Genomic DNA, 21,377 nt, shown 5'->3' with positions numbered 1-21,377 from the left:
AATGCGTCTTCCATTATTCAAATAACGTTACTGTGTAGTAAGTAGTGTAATATGTTCAGTCAGCACAGTTGTGAGAAGGAAAATTTCTGGACATAGAGATTTGAGATGCTTTGCTCATTGTAAAATAAGCACGTGGCTAGACCTTGTGCACCAGCTTCCTTGCCTCTTGCAGCACACATCCCGCACAACGCTCATCTTGCTTTCCTAAGGTTCAACTCTAATTGAGTTTCCTTCACACTAAGGGCTTTTCTTTTCCAGTTGTCCCCTCTCTCCTCGGAGTTCTTCAGAAGGCTAAATTATCTGCAGTCTCGTAAGACAGAAAGATACGCCACTTCATTCGTGAATAAGAAAGCGATAGGCGGGGTTTTCTGAAGTAATTCCCAAGTCAGGCTGCTGTCCGCGTGGACTCTCGCCGTTGCCACTTCCCTCTCCCGTTTTGGGGCTGCCTGACCATGGCCCGGGGCTGTCAGCCCACCGCGCTGACAGAGCTGTCTTTGCACAGAGCTGCTGTCCCGGCCGCTTCCTTGCAGGAAACAGGAGCCTCCGAAAGCAGCTCAGCTCCACGGCGCGCTCAGAGTAACGCTAAAAGAAGCCCCTCGCTCGGCCAGGGCAGTGGAGCTGTGCTTGTATCTAAGGCCTTGCAAGAGGTCTAGAGGGGAAGGTTCTGCGGCCGATAGCAGCCTGAATGGTGCTTTTATTTCCTTAATTTCTTAAAGGAACCCTCATCCTGGAAAGAGCCACGCTTTCCATCGTAGCGGGGGAAAGAATTGCTTATTTCTTTTCACAAGCTGAGGCAGACAAAAAAGCATTAAGACTTGTGCAGGAAAACAAAACACATGGTGTAGTGGACAAATAAAAATGAGGAAAAAAACCTGTTTAGATGGGGGGTTATTTTTAACTTGTCACCTTAAGTTTTGCACTTACGTATTTGAAACTTAAAAGTGTTTTCCTTGTTCAGTGTTACATATTGGCCATCAGGGACCTTGTGAACAAGAAAATCTGAAATGTCTTCTGCACAAATGAAACTCCTCTTATATCTCCCAAGGGATAGCAAACTTTCTTCTTTTCCCACTTTGCAAATGACAAAAGATTTGAGTACCTGTCTACCTTAGGCGTCTTTAAAGCATCTCTTACTGTGCATCTAAGAACGTTTTGTAACCAATGTATTGCTAGTATCTCTTCAATGGCTTTTATCTCTCAGTCCTCTTAGGGATTTTCCCTCCCTGCTCCTTTTTAAGACTGTACTTATCTCCATCCTGGATAGAGACTGGCCCAGTAGTTGATGGAGGAATGCTTTAGCATATTTTACTCTGATGTAAACACAGTGAGACCAGGGCTTAATTTCATCTCTTGACAATGAAGGCCACTATCAAGATCACGTCATTAAAGCCCAGCCATCAGCACTTCTCATGCTGTATTGCCCAAATGCCTTGGCTAATAAAATGATGTCAGATAATCACATTCCACCATCTTAACACTCTAGCAGATCATGCTCAGGCTGCAGGACGGGGGCCAGAACTGAATGCAGATTAAGGAGTTCCTCACAGGAAGCCCTGCTCACAGCAGCTCTCCTCATTTAAAAAAAATACTGCTACAAAATTGAATGGTTCTTTAAATAAAAATGAACAGGGGCTCCCCAAAGTGAGATGCTATGCTCTGACCTGCAAGCTATAAAAATAGTGGTCCTCAGTGGCAAGGCTTGTGGAGAGAAGATGAAAGAGGAAGGCGCTCCACCTTCAGCAGGCTAACATCTGCGTGCTCATGAAGCACGAAGGGCTTCAGTTGGGTGTAACGTCTGGAAGCTAGCACTAATCTCATGTCCGATACTCCTTGAGGAACATGGAGATAAGAACACGCTGGACATCCCCTTCACATGGAAACCCACACAGAGAGAGCTGATGCCACAGCTTAGGCATCATGCAGGTCCTAGTCAGTAGAGTGCAAGTGGCACGCAGCCACTGAGCGCTGCCTGGGTCTACGGGCGAACAGATTCACAGCCGTCAAGCGTTTAGCAGATGCACTTTGTGAAGCCACCAAAGCGCTGCTGAAGTTTCTCCTGCAAAATTTTCTGCTTGCACGTTTACACTGTTGGGCAAAGTTGTAGCAGCTGTGGTGGGTTTAAAAGTAACCATTGCCCAATTTTCGTGGCACACCATACTACAACCCTATATTCTTTATTGTCAGCTTTAATCACAGTGTAACTGTCAATTTCTGTTACATTGAAAAGATAATACTGTCATATTCCTGTCCATGTATAGGCTAATAGATTCAGCTGTGACTTATGTAGAAAATATGAAAAACAACAAGCTAATTAACTAAGTTCACTTTAAAATAGATTGTGCCTATATTTACTACTAGCATTAATTATAATTTTCAGTGGATATGTTCTTTTTTTTAAAAAAAATGTTTTATAATTATATTTTATTTTTAATGAAAACTAGAAAAACATAAATAGTGCATCCTTTAATGATCAACACACTATTTCCACTAATGCTGAGTAGCATGTGCTGAAATGATGGATTATCTTAAAACATAATTTTACTAGCTCTGTGTAATTTGTTAAGCATTTAGTAATAAGTATGTCTAATAAAATATGAAAAAAATATTTAGAAAATGAACCATAATTTTAATATAATTTTAATTAATGGGAGTGCAATTGCAGTGGTTTAAATTACATTCCCAGTGGTAAAAAGCCTTTCAAACCTAATTTGTAAGCCAAGATGGTGGCTTTAATGACTGGCAGCAAAGTTTCTTCAACAGATTTCATGGGGCATGATCCAAAGATAATAGGTTTTCAGCCCAATGACAATCCAATTACAATGCCAATCAAAGCCAACTTCATGCACTCTAATTATCAGATTTAGCTGTCAGTTCAAATACAAACATAACACTTTTATTTAAATAAAAATTTAATTTAGAAAAAAAGAAGACTTCATGTGTGATTTATTGAGACTGCAAGAGCAATCTAACTTATTTCTCTAGTAATATAATAAAATCAGTCTTGTATTAAAAATGTGAAAACTTTTCATTCCCCTGTATGTGCTATGCTGTATTATTCAGGAGTTAATTTAAGCAAAAAAGCATAACATAACATGGCAGCAGATATTTGCAGACTAGAAGTAGGTTAAATAGAGTAGAAAGGTTTCAGTGAGACAAAACTCCAAGTGAATAAATGACAAAACCTAATTAGTTTTTACCAGTAATCAGGAGAAGCTATGTTAAGACCACAACCCATTTATGCAGATCTACAGCACACAATCTATTGTAGCTCTCTTCCCCTCTCTGTCTGCTTCTGGATAAAATGAGTGTGTAAATGCATAGCTTTCTATTATACGTGTGTGCTTGTATGTACACACACTCAAAAATATTTGTTTATAAAAAAACCACAAAAATATTATGTTAAAATAAATTTACCATTCCAAATATAGGCATCTCCCAGCTAGACTAGCCCCATGGTACCTATCAGCTGCATCCTTGCTGTTATTCTCTCTCCTAATCAAAAGTTATTATTTATTAATTATCATAATTTTAAAGATTAGGAAGGAAAATAGTTCAGGTTTCTATATGCTACAATACATTACAGTACAATTATTAATTCAGGTTTGGTTGAAACCGAGGTAACTGTCCAATAGTACATTTAACACACACAAAATCCTGTCTTCCCACAACAAAAAAATAGGAAAAAAGAACTACAGAAGGAGCAATTATTATACCATTCTTTAAAAGTGAGAACTAATTTCAATCTGCCTTTTACTCTCCCTTTTCCATATCAGCTAAATGCTTGATAGCTTGTTAGCTATAACCAATACACCAAAGGTACTAAATTCTACAGGCTCTTATCTTCAGTGGATTCAAAAAATGTATATCCTCTCTATATATCCTCTGCAGTTAACTAATACCAGAGTTAACAAAATCAAGAGATATCATTACCCTAGGTGCATACGCTAACACTAACACCCTACACTGACAACTCAAATCTTTGAAAAGTATTTCTACATTTTTCCTCATCTCCAAACCATGAGACTGAATTAAAAATCCTAAGTTAAAAAACTAATCAGTGGTTCGTCTGTACTTGCTCTTTATTTTGACCATTTATGTTGCTCTAACAGTAATCTTGCTCATAAAACCAAAGCAATGCCCGTCTCACCTCCCTACTGCTTTCCATCACTTAATTCACAATACATTTCACTCCTCACTCTGTCTTTCAGATGTCCATTACATCATTCTTTGCTATTGCAAGAGACTAAACTTTGTGACCACTATGAAAGTGCAAAGAAAAAGGACGTCAGGGCCTAGAATATATAGGAAGGAGAGGCACCACATTTATATATAATTCAGGGATGATGATCAAGTTGAAGACAGAGCTACCAGGTCCTTGAACTCACCGTCATTTCTCATGATTTGGGCATTCTGAATAGCCACGGAGTCTTTGCATTTGAATCCGAAATGACTCCAGAGTTCGGCCAACAGAGAAATATAAAATTAAAGGACAGAGGTAGGTTCAGTAGTGTTACATTTAATACACTCTCTGGAGGAAACCAGCCAAAGACAAACAGCTTCCCTAGTTGCTGGTCTCTTTTCTCCTCCTCTTTGGCAGTCATTCTGTAGTCGCAGCGCTCCTGAGAGCCTCTAACAGAACGGCCCTCCATGCGTGGCTTGACTTTTCACAGCACAGGAGGAGCCTGGATGTAATCTCAGGGCCAGCTACTATCTCGGAAAAGTTAAGAAATTCACCATTACATTTTGTCAAGATTATGACATTCCGCTGCTCCCTCCACCAGAAGTCGGCCGTTGAGGAACCAGTTCTAGCAGTTATAGTAAATGTTCCAACTTGTAGCTCTATCTACTATTATTTGGCTAGGCATTGTTTTTCCGTATTTTCACCTATATCATTTAGCATGTTAAAGAAAAATGAAAGGTAATACTTATATATCCTTTGCACATGGAATGCTGAAAAAAAACCCATGGCATATACAATATAGATCTCCCAGTACCCTAGTTTAGGGCTAACTTCAAGAATCCCTAGATTTTGCTTGCATTACTCTCCAGATGTGATGTTAAAACTTCCTGATGTAAGTATCATGAGAACAAGAGCTGTAATTTATTGCCATCATGACTACTATTTTTGTTCCCTACCTCACTCAGGCATCAATAATTGGAAAGATAATTTTGAAAACCTATTTAACAATTTGGCCATATTTACACATCAAGAATCAGGAAGTACACTGAACAAATTTTGAACACCTTCACTAGATTCCATTCAGGTTTGATTTGTGCTCGGGGAAAGTGTTCTGAAAGCTACCTGTTTTGTTAAAACTTATTTGGCAACACCACATAAAATGTATCATCAGTGGGGACATACAATGTGAGCTGAATGTGCCAACCTCCATTAACAAGAACAGGATCTACAGAAATTTGTATCGAATGGTGAAACTTGAACATTACTATCACCTGTTTTTTAAATCTGTAGTATTGAGATAATTTGTATTTTGTATTGAGTATGTAGTACTGAGTATCTCTCAGTATCTGTACTGAGAGAAGTAAGAGAACTTTAAAAGTAATAAGCACCTTAATTTGTTTTATAAATTCTTCTAAACCATTTAAAATATTTTTTCTGTCACATTACAGTTAAGTATGGGCATTTTGGAGACAACAACTAGCCAAGTCCTAAAAACTATTAAAAATGTTTTCCAGGGTACAGCAGCACGCCAAAAACAACAGGAAAATCCAGCATGGAATAAAACATAAGAAAATACAGCAAAACATGCCAGAAAATTATTGGACTAGCATCTATCAAGAAACGTGCAGACATCTGAAGTGCAATACCTTCCTCACACATTATCTATACAAAGAACTTGAAGTTTCTTAGATTGATGAATCAAATACTTAACCATGGATGTTTTATGCCATTCAAATGGAGCTAACATATTTTATTTTCTTAAGGTAAGTAAATCCTGATAAACTACTTCAATGAGCATTTCATCAGAATTTTACCAGCTTGCAAGCGACAGCACAATCATTTTGTTATGGTTGATACACTCACTCATCACACACACAGAACGGAAAAATAGATTTAACTGCTTAGCTCAGACTGTGGACGTGGATACACCTTTTCAAATGAATACAATTATACTGCGTCATCACTGTGTGTAAAAACTGCCCCGTTGTTTATTTAAAACTTCAAACTTGCATATTTCTCAATATTCTCAAGGACTACTTCATATACTACAAAGGATACTAAACATACAAATTTACAGATTACTAACTCTCCTTCACTTGTAAAATGAGATTTCAGTTCTGAAAGCACTGTGACCTGTAGTCCTATATATTTTTTCCCGTGGATTTCAGCAGAATGCCCTTTTATAAAACATGAAGACTTTTTATCAACCTGACCTGGCTAAGAGAAAAATGTGCCATAGGAATTTATTCACATACTCTTTTGTGATTTTGAGGTGGATCCAACTCTGCCATCCATATTCAGAACAGCAGAATTAGGTGCTCAGTGTCTAAACAGTGAAGATCTAGAGCCTAAAAAAAGCCCTGCAATAAGCAGTTACAAGTTCTAGACAAGGGTGAACTGGAAAGACAGCTTTTTTTTTTTTTTTTTTTTTTTTTTCCATTTCATTTCATTAAGATAATGCAGTGGGAAAGGTGAATAAGTGAAAGAGTGCATGTGCATGAGAAAAAGAGCTCAGCAAACATCCTTCTTAAATTAGATAGATCCTTAGTTTTGTGTTACCTTGCTTGCCCTTCAGGACAAGCAGAGAGGCAAAGGAGGTAAATTCTCCTTTTTTAAGAAAGTTGTTCTTTTGATAATCTTCACAGCTAGTAGAGAAAGGTCACTTCTCAATAACAATGTTCTTCGAGATGTGTAGTGATCACATACAATCAAATGAGGACATACTCATGCCTCATCACCTGAGACTAGCAAGTTTTCCTTTGTTCTTCCTCTGCTCCTGCTTGATACAGAACACACAAGGAAAAATTCACCCACCAATATTTCAGATATAATTTGACCACAAGACATACCTGAGAGGAGAGAAGAAGACTGATTGGGAACTGAGGAGACGTGTGGAGTAATGAGAAGGAAAGAAGATCCAGCATTTTTCAAGCTCCTGTTACCCAAATGACTAATTCACTCAGGAGGATCTCAAAGTCCTTCATATGAATAGAGATTGCATCCTTGCTCCAACAAATACTGCATGGGCTCTTGAAGCATCAGAGAAGGGAGGGTGTCAGTGATGGAGCTCCCTTTAGTTGCATAGAAGACACCTGAAATTCTGATTTCATCTAAAACTGCCCCAAGTTGTAGCTTCAATCTGACAGAATATGTGCTAATCACAGTAAAGTGCTCCACTATAGCATCTTCCTCGAAGTCTTGAGGCAGCTTATGATCTATATGAATAATTAGTGTGTTGAAACAATTGAACACTTTGACTAACTAGCAAAGGACTTGGACAAGTGAGGATCTTATGGAAGTATCTAAGCCTGTGCTGATGGAATTATGCCTTGATGACACTGAGGGTGTGACATGCAGATTCAGCTCTAAAAGTCAGCAGTCTGAGAAAAGAAAAGAAAAAAAAAAAAAACAGGACTAATCTCTTAGGAAAACAAACTTAGGCAACATCTGAAAGAACAGTTTACTTCTAATAAACATATCAGGAGAATAAGTCATAAGAATCTGAACTTCCATCAACCTCTTACCTAAGGTAACATCCATAAGGAAAGTCGTGTTCATACCCAGGTGAAAAAGAGAGAAGGAATCCAGGGACTTGCATTGTCTTCCATCATGCTGTTCAGAAACAGCTATCCCTTTCTGCTCAGTCAATGATTTCTCAACTAATGAGAAGCCAGTAACCAATTTGCATCTATCTGACAATAAATATGCCTTTACTGACCGACACAATAAAATTCACAGATTGAGAAGGGATCAGGCTCAACTTACACGTGTGTTATATTCTTAGGACTCTGGAAAAGCAAGAGTGCCATTCAAAGACACTTAAAACATGCTCTCTCAAATATTTTTGCAGTCATTTATTGATGTAAGAGAGAAGAGGAAGCCATGACTAACATCTTCATGAAGATGCAGGCAATTGCAGATCTTCAGCTGAATTAACACTGGTAGTAATTCAAGGACCATTAATGAAAATAGAATTGACAAGATATATTAAAAAAATGGATTCTGTAACTGCAAAATCAAACTCATTCTGTTTCTGGAATAACTAGAAAAATGTCTGCCAATATCGTGATTCTGAATGTGAATTTAGGAATACAGGAGTTCAGTTTGGGCACATATGAGGGGAAGCTATCTTCTTGCCTTCCTGGGCACATAAAAGAATGTTTTTTCCTTTCAAATGCCAACAAATCCTTGTGGTAGTCCTTGTTCAGAAAAGTCTAAACTTGTTTGTAGCAAATCAAGCATGATAATTCACTAATAACAACTGCAGTGAGGCTAAGAAATAAGCCCCGCTTCCCAGATCACTAGGCTGCTTGGCCTCTCGGTCCCTAGAACGTGGCTCCAACACAGCTGCCGTAATCACAAACACAGATACTGGCTGGCCACACAGTATACCACGTCTCAGGATATCTCATACTTCCATTCAGCTCTCTTGATGACTGGAAGACACAAACCAAAGACTTCCAGAGCTTGTGAACTGGCTGCAAAATAACTTCACTGACTACTGAAACCCAGTGTAACCCAGAAAGAGAAAAAATAGCACAAGACGCTGGCCAGGCTATGAGATGATTCAGCCTCATGGTAAGTTGCTGTTGGAGAAGACCAAAGTACTAGGCTTGCACAGCTTGCTCTTGACCTTTACTAGATGGTAAGAAGTGTTTTTCTGCTGCCTTGATGAACCTTTTGACTTGTTTTGCAAGACTCCAAGCAGGCTTTATGAATCTGGGAGTTCTTTGCTTTGGAAGCATGGTCAGAAAGTTGTAAAATACATGGTGGTCAAAGACCTTTTCAGCAATCTGCCTCATGACAGTGCTGCACAAGGAGTTTGGTAAAGAGCACCATCAGGAATAGGACTCAGCTCAACTGGTTCACATTCCTGCCAGCTGCAAGGAGCTAGCAGATAATTCTGGAGCTTGATTTTGAGCTTGCTTCTCACCCAACACTAGAAAAAATAGCAGATAGACATCTTCCTAAAACCCTGGCCCTTGCTAAGACAATCTAGAATGCTGGAATAATGGCCACAGCCTTTGCACACAGACCATAAATAAAGTGACATTATGAGTGAAGTCATTATGTGGAAACTGATGTTCCTTAGCTGGAAAAGGTGAGCAACAGCCAAGTGTTCTACCTCAACCTGGGACTGAAGCGGAGCTGAAAGAGGGGAAGGCACATCCTCCCACATGCCTGCAGGAGGAAAGGATTGAGAAATGAACTTTCTGTTCTCACAGAAGGGGACAATAACAGAAATGTTATTGCAACATTTCTAACAGATTGCAATAGATTGATGCATTTTCCCTGTATGTAGCTCTTTTCAGCTGTCACTAGTGAGGTGGTCTTGAGATGTTTTATGTCTAGAATATCTAGATCATCAAACTCTTCCCATTGATACACAACAAAAAAGAGACTGAGAAAAAGACAGATAGCATGAAAGTCAGTATGGAATTATGGTTCACTATCTATGATAAGCAAAAAAGCCCCCAAACAAACAACTACTCCTTCATTTATCTGGAAACACAGATTGAAAAAAGATATATATATATAAAAAGGAATAATTTCCTTCAAGACTGTTCCTGGATGCCTTATGCTTTGTGCTTGGAATGTACAGCTCTTATCATTATGGGTTTTATCCAGATGATTTCCATTTATAGGGGGAAAAATGCATCCCATTTCTTGTTATCTCCCACTGGTTCCAGGAACCAGAGTAATTCTGTTGACATTATCACTGTTTCAACAGAGATCAATTTTAACTATTGCATGAAAGTATATAATACTACTGTCACAAAATTTTGGCATATCTCTAATTTAAGATGATAAGTATTTGGTCAATTACATTAACCAAATTTATACTGGGAGATACAATGTACAAATACCAAGGGCAAAAGGGACTAGCATTATTCCTCCTAGATTTTTTTAAAAAAGGAAAAGAAATCCTTTTTTATTGTTGCATTACATTAAAATCTGCATAAATAGGTTATATGTTGTCAGTCAGAACCAAGTGAAGTTTGAAACTTAAAACTGACTGGAGTTTTTAGCAACCTTCCTCCCCGGAAACAGCATTTTAGATTGCACAGTTAAATCCTTTTGTCAACTCTGAGAGATTCAGGCTACTTGTGCTTCAAGCTGAAAACTCCCATGTTGTTAGCAAAAATAGGATGATGGAAATGTAAACATCTTACTTTCTATATGCTTGTTCTTTCAGTAAAACAGAACTTTAGCCTTAGTAAGCCATGGCAGTATAACACATTGTAAAAACAGTAACAATAGCAAAAATTATTAAACATTTATCTCTCCCATGAGTGAACATCTGGCCTGCATCAAAATGCTGCCTTGGGGATTCAGCACCAGAACCTTTAAGGTTTTATGCGACAATGCCTAGAGAGGGCAATAATAGAGCATATTCCTCATAGGTTTTTTAAGCACTGGCCTCTTGAAAATATCAAGAGCAGAAGCTGAACCACATATCACTATAAATGAAATGTTAGCTCTCTCATTTGTGACACAGGAAAAAAAAATCAAGTACAATTTTAATTAAATAAAAAGAAATTTAAAACAAACAGTGGGGAAAAAGTCATGCAAAATATTATATTGCAGATAGCAAACAGGTGTGAGAGGTTCTTTTTTCAGATCTTACATGAAGAAGACATTGCTAAAGGGAAGGACTTTTCTCACCTAGGAGTTTTTCTGATGGTACAGCTTTCCGCCAATTTTCAGCTCACTACCTCTACAAAGTTTATCCTCTTTCACCAAAGTCTTAGGAGAAGTTGCAGGAAACAACTAGGGAAAGCCAATCAAATATTATTTCTCTATAAGACAGATGCATAGATAGACACAAACAGAGTCACTGTGTGGCAGTGCCAGGTTCAATTACAGCTGATCAAAGATTATAAGTTCTCATAGCCCCAATACTATACTACAATAACCTTAGCTGTCACGTACAGCAGAATACTATTTTTCATGAGTTGGGGAATCCTACTCACGCAGAAATTGAAGAGCTCTCTGCTGCCTCACCAGTACCAATGTGGTGTCCCAAGCATCAGCATAAATCTTCTGTGTTCACGTTCAACTGCCTGCTTATAGCACATGGTGCATGCAGGCAAAGCAAGCCCTGGGCCGCTAGTACTATTATCACATTTGAATTTCATACGAATATACGTACTACATCCTAGAAGAGACTAAAAAAAGAATGCCTAAAAAAAGAAACAAAGATAGCAACATAAACATGCACCTTTACTTTTTTATTCTTGTATCTTTATTCTCCAGAAGCGGACTATGCACAGTTCAAAGCGGTGCCTCTTCCTTGTTTCCGGACGCTTAATCCAGAGTCCAAAAATATCTGTCTTTATTATGGCATGACACAGTTTTAAGGAAATGGTCTTTGGGGCCTCTCATGTGTCTTTGTTACCAAAAATAAGGAGGAAAGAAATGAGAGGTATCTGCAGGATTAAGACCCAGCAGCAATATTAAAGCGCTCAGAGCCACTAGGAGCTGCAGTCTGCCGAGGTGAAAGAAGCTGAAAGAATACGCACAGGAGTGGAGAAAAGGAAAATCAGCAGCTGGTCACGCTAAGGGGAGGAAACAGCCAAGCAGAATAGACAAGTAGGACAGCACCAGGTCCGGTGAAGAACAGAGAAAGAGGGAGAGAAGGAGAAACACTGAAGAGAAGATGACAACAAAAACAACAAAAGGATAAAAATGATTTAAGTTTTCTCCATGAAAAAAAAAGACAAAACACTTACAGACAATAAAGAAAAATATTTCCTAAAACTTGTTTCAAAGAAGCTACTCAGAAAAGTGCTATAGATACTAATCCCAAACAGAATAGCATCAGAACTAGTTTATAATTCCAGGTTTTACGTTTGCCTACACTAAACCAACAGGATTACCTATGCAGCCAAATACGAACTAACATGAACAGGAGTGGCAAAACTGCACTTTTAATCTTTTCTTTTAAAACATCTTTAGATAAAGGAGCAGACCTTTTGTTTACTTCCAAAGAACTAAAAAGCAACCAACGTGCGGAGAGGGGGAGAGAGCGAGAGAGAGGACCGAGAACGGTGCGTGGTCACGACTACGTACGCCCTTTCTGTACAGACAAGACAAAGATTTATCTCACGCACACAAGGGAGGCGTGTAAAGCGAACGATACTGGGAAACGCCAGCGAGAAACCTGATAGCAAAGATTAGAGCGCAGAGCCTCATATGGATCAAACGTTGGGTCAAGACACAAATATGAGAGGGGAATACAAAACGGTTCTGTTTGGACTCTCATCAGAATAAGAAAACATCACACAACCGTACACCCGTGCTCCCAAGCGGTGCTTCCCTCCCTTCTGTTAATAACTATGTCGCTATTTTAAAATGTAAGAAGAAAAATTTGCAGATGTAATTAACATTACTATAACAAGACTGTGTCCTGTGGTCATAATATCGTAACTAATCCCATTAGATTCTTGAACAGCAAAGAACTACAACAAAACTATTTCTAACTGTTCAGCTTTGCTTCTCAACAAGCAAGTCTTTAGATTTATTAATATTGCTTGTTAATTCCTACTATGTACATTGGTATTACAAGTGGGGAAAAAAATCAGCTATTTACCTCATCTCGGTGCTTTTCTAATGCATTGGGGTTCTATACAAAATCCTAATTGATTTTATTTCTTCATAAAGGAGCCTAAACAGTTTGTGCATAGATGTGCAGACAAAAGGTTCTAAAATTGTGCATTTTGGAGGAAACAAGGATACTGAAAAACAGAATCAAATACTGAACACAAACTAATCTAGTACATCCCGAGAAAAGTATTTCTGCGTAGTGTAAAGGATTCCACTCACAGGTTCAACCTGGATTAATCCATAATGGTGGGTTTGATGTGAGAGAGTGAAGGATGGGCACGAGCAAAGGATGCTTTTACAGAGCAAGAAAGGAAAGAAACCAATGAAGTGACAGAGCCTGATGATAAAAACAGATCGCAAAGAGGAAATTACATCCAATGCACTATTTGTTTTTAAAAAAAGCACGATATCCTGTAGAGGCTAGGAACATCTTTTTTGATGATCAAGACCCAGCATATGTCGGTATCAAAAAAGAAAACTATTAAAATGACGGGTAGCAGTTGGTAGACTGCTATCAGAAAAAAGTAGAAACTCACACTCTGGTGTGAGATCTGTCTCAGTTTTTCCTAGTCCACAGGAAAGCAGTATTACCTTCAACTCTTTAAATATACTCAGCTATTTCAGCACTATGTAACCTAAGTTAAAACCTAAAGTTTAAAACTATATTTGTAGCATGAAATTAAATTATGATGCCAAAGTAAAATAAATGTCGACTATATTCAGTCAATCATCTGCATCATTCTTTATAGTTCTCATTTATATTTGATATTGAATTGCTCCCTTTTTAAAATTCAAATAACTCCCTCATCGATCTGATCTTGAATGATTTTACTGAACATATCTTTTTAGTATCTAACACACTGTGATTTTGTTCCACATATGTTGTGCACTAGCTGATTCCATCCTAACCTCACAAAACATATTAAGCTTAATAAATATATTTATGAGAATTACTTTGTATAGTCCTTATGCAATCAGCCATGCTGTGTATGATAGCCCAAGACGATGAAAACCCATTGACTTTTTGTAGCAAATTAGTCTACCACCTAATCGGTGAACCCTGCTAAGCTTTTGAATTATGACGAGAACCAGCAGCTCAGTTAGAACACTCAAATGAATTATATCAATTCATAAACTTGTTCATGTCCAGATTTCATTAGCCACACATTAACAGCATTTTATGTTTATTACTGCTCTGACATAATCTATAAATAACTGAAATGCTAATCATAGTGTTCTGCCGGGCATCATCATTTAATCATAAAGAGATACATTATTATAAACTATAATAGATAATAACAAGTCCGGGTCAATGGCCGCATATTAAAAGATCACAATTATATCCTATAAGGGTATGTACCTCATACATTTGGTGACACAAAGGTCCATATCTAATCACTTGCAAATGTTTCCCCTCTGACATACTTACAGTACAAGGTGACACAATTAAGAAAATACGCTTGTAAAACAGGGCAATCTTTGAGCATCAAAGTAAACAGAGAACAATTAATAGCGAGGGAAAACACTATAGCATTTGCCAATGGTAGTTCGATTTAACTCTTCATTTCTGGGTTTGTTTTTCCTCTGCTGAAACAAATCATAATTACGGCACTGGAAAGTATATTGTATAGGAGCATTCTGACATATTACTGCAGCAGCTACTAAGCAAGGGCTAAAATGCTACCTATTGAGCTAAAAACACAAAACAAAAGAGCAGGTTGGCCTGTCTTGCTTTTTAATCCTTCTGCCTAATTTAATACATTCTTTCAATGACCTTGTGCCGTAAAAAAGGTAGGATATTCACATATAGCCTGCACTTTTTCTTTTAAGGAGCACTGATTGACTGAAGCTACTCTCGAAGTCCATTTTACAGTCCCCATTCATTTCCAGGCATTATGTCATTATAGCTTCTTCTTTTTTTTCTCCACAATAGAGAAATGATCTAGATTATACATTAAGTGTAACAAGACGATGGAATCAGTAGCTTACTGACTGATGTTAGTACCACGTTTTTGCTGAGGTAAAACATCCTGGCAACATACCAGTTGCTAAATAAATAATTTATGTAAAAGATTTGTCAACCAAAATAGTTCTACGTGGGAAATAAATCTGACCCCAGGAACAAAAATTAATTGCAGATTATTAGGATGAAGTTTTTTTTTTTTTTTTAACAGAGAATTAGACTAATTTAGAGCTTTAGTTGAATAGGAAGCAGAGATGTAGTCTGTCATTGCAAGCACTTGCACCTCATACCTCAGGGTGAACCGAGGGAGATAAAGAAAGGAATGTAAAACACTATGGAAACCAACCTCTGGAGACTTAATATTCTGATCAGCTCACCTCCGAACATCTGGCTCTTAAATGTTCAAGCACAAAAACAAGAGAGCTAATGAAAGCAGTACATATTATCTCTCCCATCAATGTACCTCACAAACACCTGCTAAAATTAAAACAAATTGAATCTTGATTGCTGATTAAGTACCCCTTCTTTAGCTAGATATTCTGTCATTATTTGCCCTGGCGCACAATGCGTAAACTGATGAAAAGCTTGTGGTGGGCTGCAGCAGCAAAGGTTGATAAAAGACGATTGAGACATAGATGCATGTAAACTGCAGCAAATTAACTTTGTGCGCTCTTGCCCTCCAAAAGTTAGTTTTTGATTTTTCCCTCATTTCCAGGGCAAAAATCAGTTTCATTTAAAATGGGGAGTGCATAAACCGAATACTGTTTTTCTCCACAACATTCGTATCATAGGGAAGAGTTGATAGATAGCCCTTACGGTATTTACTAACACCATTGCCCAGCTACTGAACTGAAAAATAACTCTGAACAGTTCTACTCTACCTAGTATGTTTTTTAGACATTATCAAGTATGTGTGAAGACTTTCAAGCATTTATATGTCTGCGCCTGCGAAAAAGAACACAAAACCTCTTCAGGAATGTATAGCCTCTATTTATCTTAAATAGATGCTTAGGCAATAGCAAGAAAAAGGTTATATGGTTTACTATCAATAAACTAGGGGAATGTTCTGCATGCTCACTTCAGTCAGGTTAAAAACATCCATTACAATTTTCATCACACAAATACAAATTCCCTCCTACATGAACACCGATGACAGATGTGTGGCTAATCTACCATGTTAACTTCATTTGAGAAGTTGTGGTTTTGTTCAAACTTTATTAGTTAAACTTGAATTGATCCCAGTGCATTTTAAGCCAGTATTTAATCTAGTTTAAGTATGTTTCCAGATATCATAAACTCTTAAGACATCATTGTTTACTATATATGTATATATATATGTATTAACGTAAATTGCACTGTTAAAATAATCAACTTTTATTTCGCTCACAGCTCCTTGATAATCAAAAAAAAAAGGAAAAAAACAGCAGTGTGACAGTGTGTAAATCCTTCTTAACAATAGCATCTACAAAACCTGTTTCTTGACTGACAATAAGGTCATAACAGCACATATGTTTGGCATATGTATTTCATCAATGGTGATTATAATGTGAACCAAGAATTAGCTTCAAAATGATGGGTTACTTAAAGAACTGGGGAAGGACGTTTAAACAAAAGAAACGTCCTGAATCACTTACTATGGTTTGACTTTTTTTTTTCCTTATTGCATTCTAAATTATTTAAATATACTATTAGACATCATATCGGAAAAAACAGATGTTTTCTAATTATGAGCTGATTTTACAGTGTGATGGTGTCACATATTTAAATTACAAATACACATTTTTAGCATTCCAGCTGTGCTTTACAAGAGTTTAATTTGCTTCTTGTGATATGTCACATTGCACCTGCCTTTTAAAACTCCTATAAATGTAAAACATTAGTCAAACACAAGTATTAAAACATGCTGATGAATTCTAAAGACTTTGAAAATCTTATAGAAGACGAAATTTATATTAAGGTTTAATAATGGACCAGCTAAATGTTTATTTAAAATAACATACAAATATTTTAGAGAAGTATCAAATGGGAATGATGATTTGTGTGTGTGCACATAGGCAGTACATAGAATTAAACTGGTGTTACTTAGCTCATTTCATACGCAAGGTATTCTGAAGTACTTTATAAATTGGTGATGTTAAGCACTAGTAATACAGTAACTTTGCAGGAAGCCAGCTGCACTCTCAGCCAGAACACACGGAGGTACGGACATTAGTCACTGGATTATAGACAGGAGAAATACTGGCCCAGGAGCTATTCATGGTCTTTCAAAAACAGTCTATAAGTTGGGTTTTGCTTCCCCCCCAGGTGACAGGACTAGAGATAAATACAAAAATACCAGTTTAACGTCTCACCTGAAATACACCAGGATTTGCATTAGCACTGGCTAGTCGGGCACGTCCGAGTTCCCGGTTGCGTGCTCCCACCTGGCGCGCTGCCCGCACCAAGCTCCCGGCACCCGCGGCTCCCCGGGCCACCCGCGCCAAAGTCGGAGCGGTGGCTCCTCGCACACCTAACGCTAGCGACAACGCCGTTGAAATGCTGTGCCTTGCTGTTATATTTCCGGGAATAAAAGAGCAATAGTTTCTAGAAGGACAGATTTCAAACTTTGGAGCGATGAGTTGGTGATTCACAGAAGCATATGGCTCGATACAGTGGGAGTACGCGCAGCCACTTACTGTCTTGCACACTCCCTCGAAATAACAAGTATCGCTTTGGATTTGCATGCAGGTATAAAAAGAAACAGAGTAAATAACTCCTGGGGAAAACACAACACTGTTGGTATAGCTTCTGGTCCTGATCTTTTAACAACAAAGAAAGAAGAATTTTTTGAAGCATTAGTCTCCTTGTGATTACAAATACATATTAAAGAGCACCGTAGACAAACACTGACGCTCATTTAAAGCTGGTCACTAGCTGCATAAACACACGCAAGGATCTATTTGTTGCAACCTAATCCTGCGTCAAGGAAATCAAAGGAAACTTTTGGTGCGTCAGCACTAGCAGGACCTGGAACGGGCGCTATGACCGCGCCGCAGAAGAGACCGTCCCGGTTTGTGGTGGAGCCTTGCTACGGAATGGGGCCGCTAGCAAACGGACCGGCCCCATCTTCCTGCCCGGCGAAACGCTCTGCAGTCGCCTCTCCTTTAACACGGGGCTAAATCCGTTCTCCTAAAAGCAGGCAGCGGTGTTTGCAGCCTCAGGCGGCGCCCGCGGACCTCCTCAGCCTGCGCCGCAGCTCGCTGCCGGGGCCGCCCGCCCCGGGAGCCCGGCTGGACACCCGCGCGGGGACCGGCTGCAAACACCCAAGTGCGAGGGCGCCGCGAGCGGGGAGAGCGCGGAAGGAGGGCAGGCCCGGGGGGAGGCCTGACGGCAGGACAGCTGCGGCATCAGACTGCTCCGTAACGTGTTTGAAGATGTAAGATTTGAGCAGCTGCACATAGTCGTACCTGCAATTCAAAAGCTTTCATGCACTTAAATGTATTTGAGAATAAATGTGAGGGCATTTGGACTACATAAAGTGTTATAAGTCCTCTGGACACATTTTACAGAGACATTTTCAGGGCAAGGCTACGTTACGAAACAGAATGATTCTTCCTCGGGAGACCTTTCAACGACTCCTCCTCGAGTTTTGACACGTGCTTTTTGTTTCAGCGCTGCATGATGCAGTAGTCTCTGTCACACACTGCAGTGTCATAAATAGGCAGACAGAGATCTTGCATGCTTTGCTAGAGATAAAAAGTGGATGCTCTGCAGATCTCAAGATTTTTCAACAGTCATTAGGGAAATTACTTTTGCTTCTCTGGCATGAAGTTCACTGTACGTGCAGCAGAAATGCTGTGCTCTGGGTAAGTTAAGACATTTTGCAGGAAGTTTCACTTTATGCAATATACATACCAGGGGCAGAATAACCGCTCCATGTTCATCTTTCTATTTTGTTTCAAATATTTCACATTAGGAAAACTAATAGAAGTTTCATCTGGCATTTGGCCTAACTAATTCTTTTCAGATTTTATTTTTTAATGTAATCCTAAAGCACATAAACAACAGAAATTTCTCAAAACTGTCCTAATTCCTCTAGCCTTGTGATTTTTTTTAATTGCCAACAATATTTTAGTTTTTAGTAAGCTTACAAAGCCAAAATTACCCTAATCGCAATTACTTAAGTAGGCTATCAATGTACAAGAAAAACACATCGTATTACAGTAAAATGATTAATGACAGAAGACAGAGCTAGGATAAACGGAACCCACCAGGGAAAGGTGGATCTCCAGCCAAGCTGTGAGCTGTGTGTGATGGGGAGGGGGGGATTCTTTTTTCCTCTTTTTTTTTTGGGGGGGGGGGAAGAGTATTATCATTTACTCCATTTTACCTTGATGAAAAACTCTGCATTCGGACTACTCCATGCAAATAAAGAGTGAATGAGGCTCACCTCCTCCCTTGCACCAATGGTGCCAGAAGACATAAGGATGGATAAGATGTGCAGATGCTGATTCTGTGTCAGTGCGGAGGACGCTGACACAAACCAAAGGTCCCACCCTTGGCTTGACACCTTTATACAATTTACCTATCCCAAACTATAAGACAAGGAATATATATTGACACGCTTTGAAAAACACTTTGTGGTCCTCTGACAAATATATGAATACACGTATATAATGCACTTCAGACACATGACAGATAAGTGACATTTAGATGCTACTGAAGCTGGCCTAATTAAGTTAAGTCAAGGCAGAACTTTGCCATTAGCTCCATCTGGAAGAGAATCAAGTTTATAGTCTTTCATAGGGAGATGGAATCTTCTAACTAAAAGTTTTCTATGCATGATTTTGAGATAATATAATTGAAATGCAAAAATCGAAAGAACTTCATTTTTTTCTGGAATTTGGCTTGCTACAGTATCATTAATAATTGTTCTTTTGCACTCTATTTTACTAAAGAAATCAAATCTTCAGTCCTTGGTTCCAGTAATGCTTTGTCTGGGTTTTCAAGCTATTTCTGTTTCATAGAAGTAATATCAAATTGAAAATATTTCTGTTCAGCAAATTCAGCAACTCTAAATTAAGAGAATCTGTACTTTATTGGCTTTGAATGCTTGAGCAGGTTAAGAATGTGTAAGCAAGAAAAATTTCATTTAGAAGGAGAAGTGAAATGTCCATGAGACCAACAGAGACATTAGGAGAGATTAGGCCATCTCTGTAAACTACTTTTAGCTGCAAGGTTATCAAAAATAATGAATGCTACTAATTAAAAGAAACATTTTTTGAAATAAAGAAAATCTGTCTTTCAGTAATAGCTCATAGATATAAAATTGTATGATACCCAGTAAAACACTTCTTGTATTGTTTAACTGAAATATACGTTGAACAACATACGTGCTTTAGAGCAGATGGCCATTAGGCCACACTCTACACAGAGTAAAGCTGTTGTGCATTAAAAAAAAAAAAAAAAAAAAAAACAAACAAAAAAAACTTCACTAAACACATATTCAAAGTTTGGCCCACAGAATAGTTGGAGTTTTCAATGAACCACGGTAGGCCTCAGTAGACACTAGGCACAATTCTCAAAAAGTCAGTGAGAGCTGTATATTAATTCAGCAAATGACAGCAAATGAGTCGTGCTATAGTACACACAAGCAACTATTTGGGGACTATTTAAAATGTCTTACGGTGTGAATTATGATCCTGTAGACAATTCAGAAAGCCCCAAAGTGTTTAGAAGAAAATAGAAAATGGCTCAAGATTTTCACTCGCTGAAAGAGACATCTTTCACTTCTTTGTTTCCGTTTTTGTAAGTCATTATTAAAATTTGATGAATTTAAGCTTTGCTAAATGGTTATATTCCTTTCAAATTTATTTTCAAATCCTGTTTATTTTAAGAGAGACTTTCAACTTCTGAGTGAAAAAGCATGTGAAACAAAGATGTTTTACATTTTGCTGATATTTTAGTTACCTTTAAATTTAGCGGAATAATAATGGCATTACTCTGGCGTGATGTTACTCTACTCGGATCAAAACTCTTCAGCTGGTCGGAAAATGCACTGAGCGTTTTCTGTAGTTGCTTCTTCCTAGGAGACCTCAGAAGTACAGCCTACCACCAAAAGTTTAGCCAAAGCATCTACAGAGATAATTTAGCTCTGCACACTTCATTTTAGTTCATGAAGTAGTCATTCAACTGAAGTGCTCTCTGCAGAGGTGCTTCACAAGTGCTTTGCAGCAGAGAAGTGATCCACAATATGATCTGCCTTCTGAAGGCCTGGATTCAGGGTTTTTTTTTTCCCCCAACAAAAAGCATCTGTTTATAACGAGACAAGTTTGCCGTTTATGTAAAGTGGCATAAACAGGTTGGCGTCAGTGAAGCTGTGGTAATTCATACCTGCTGGGGACGCCAAATGTATTGAAAATGTATTGAAAATTCATTTGTGAGCTGATTAGGAAGGAAAGATCTGATTAGGAAGGAAAGATCAAAACGGTTGTTTAAAAAGAACAGCAAGGAAAGCTTCATTTCACAGAAAAAAAAAAAGATTGAAAAAGTAAGAGGCTGAATATTCGAAGTCACTAGGAAAGCGAGATTAATCACCATATTGTGTAAATGACAAAATGCCAGGAAAACACAAAATGCAAATAAATT

This window comes from Rhea pennata, chromosome 3 (genome assembly GCF_028389875.1).
Source record: "Rhea pennata isolate bPtePen1 chromosome 3, bPtePen1.pri, whole genome shotgun sequence".
In the NCBI taxonomy this organism is placed as follows: domain Eukaryota; kingdom Metazoa; phylum Chordata; class Aves; order Rheiformes; family Rheidae; genus Rhea; species Rhea pennata.
The sequence above is the reverse complement of the archived record's forward strand: the minus strand, read 5'-3'. Positions refer to the sequence as shown.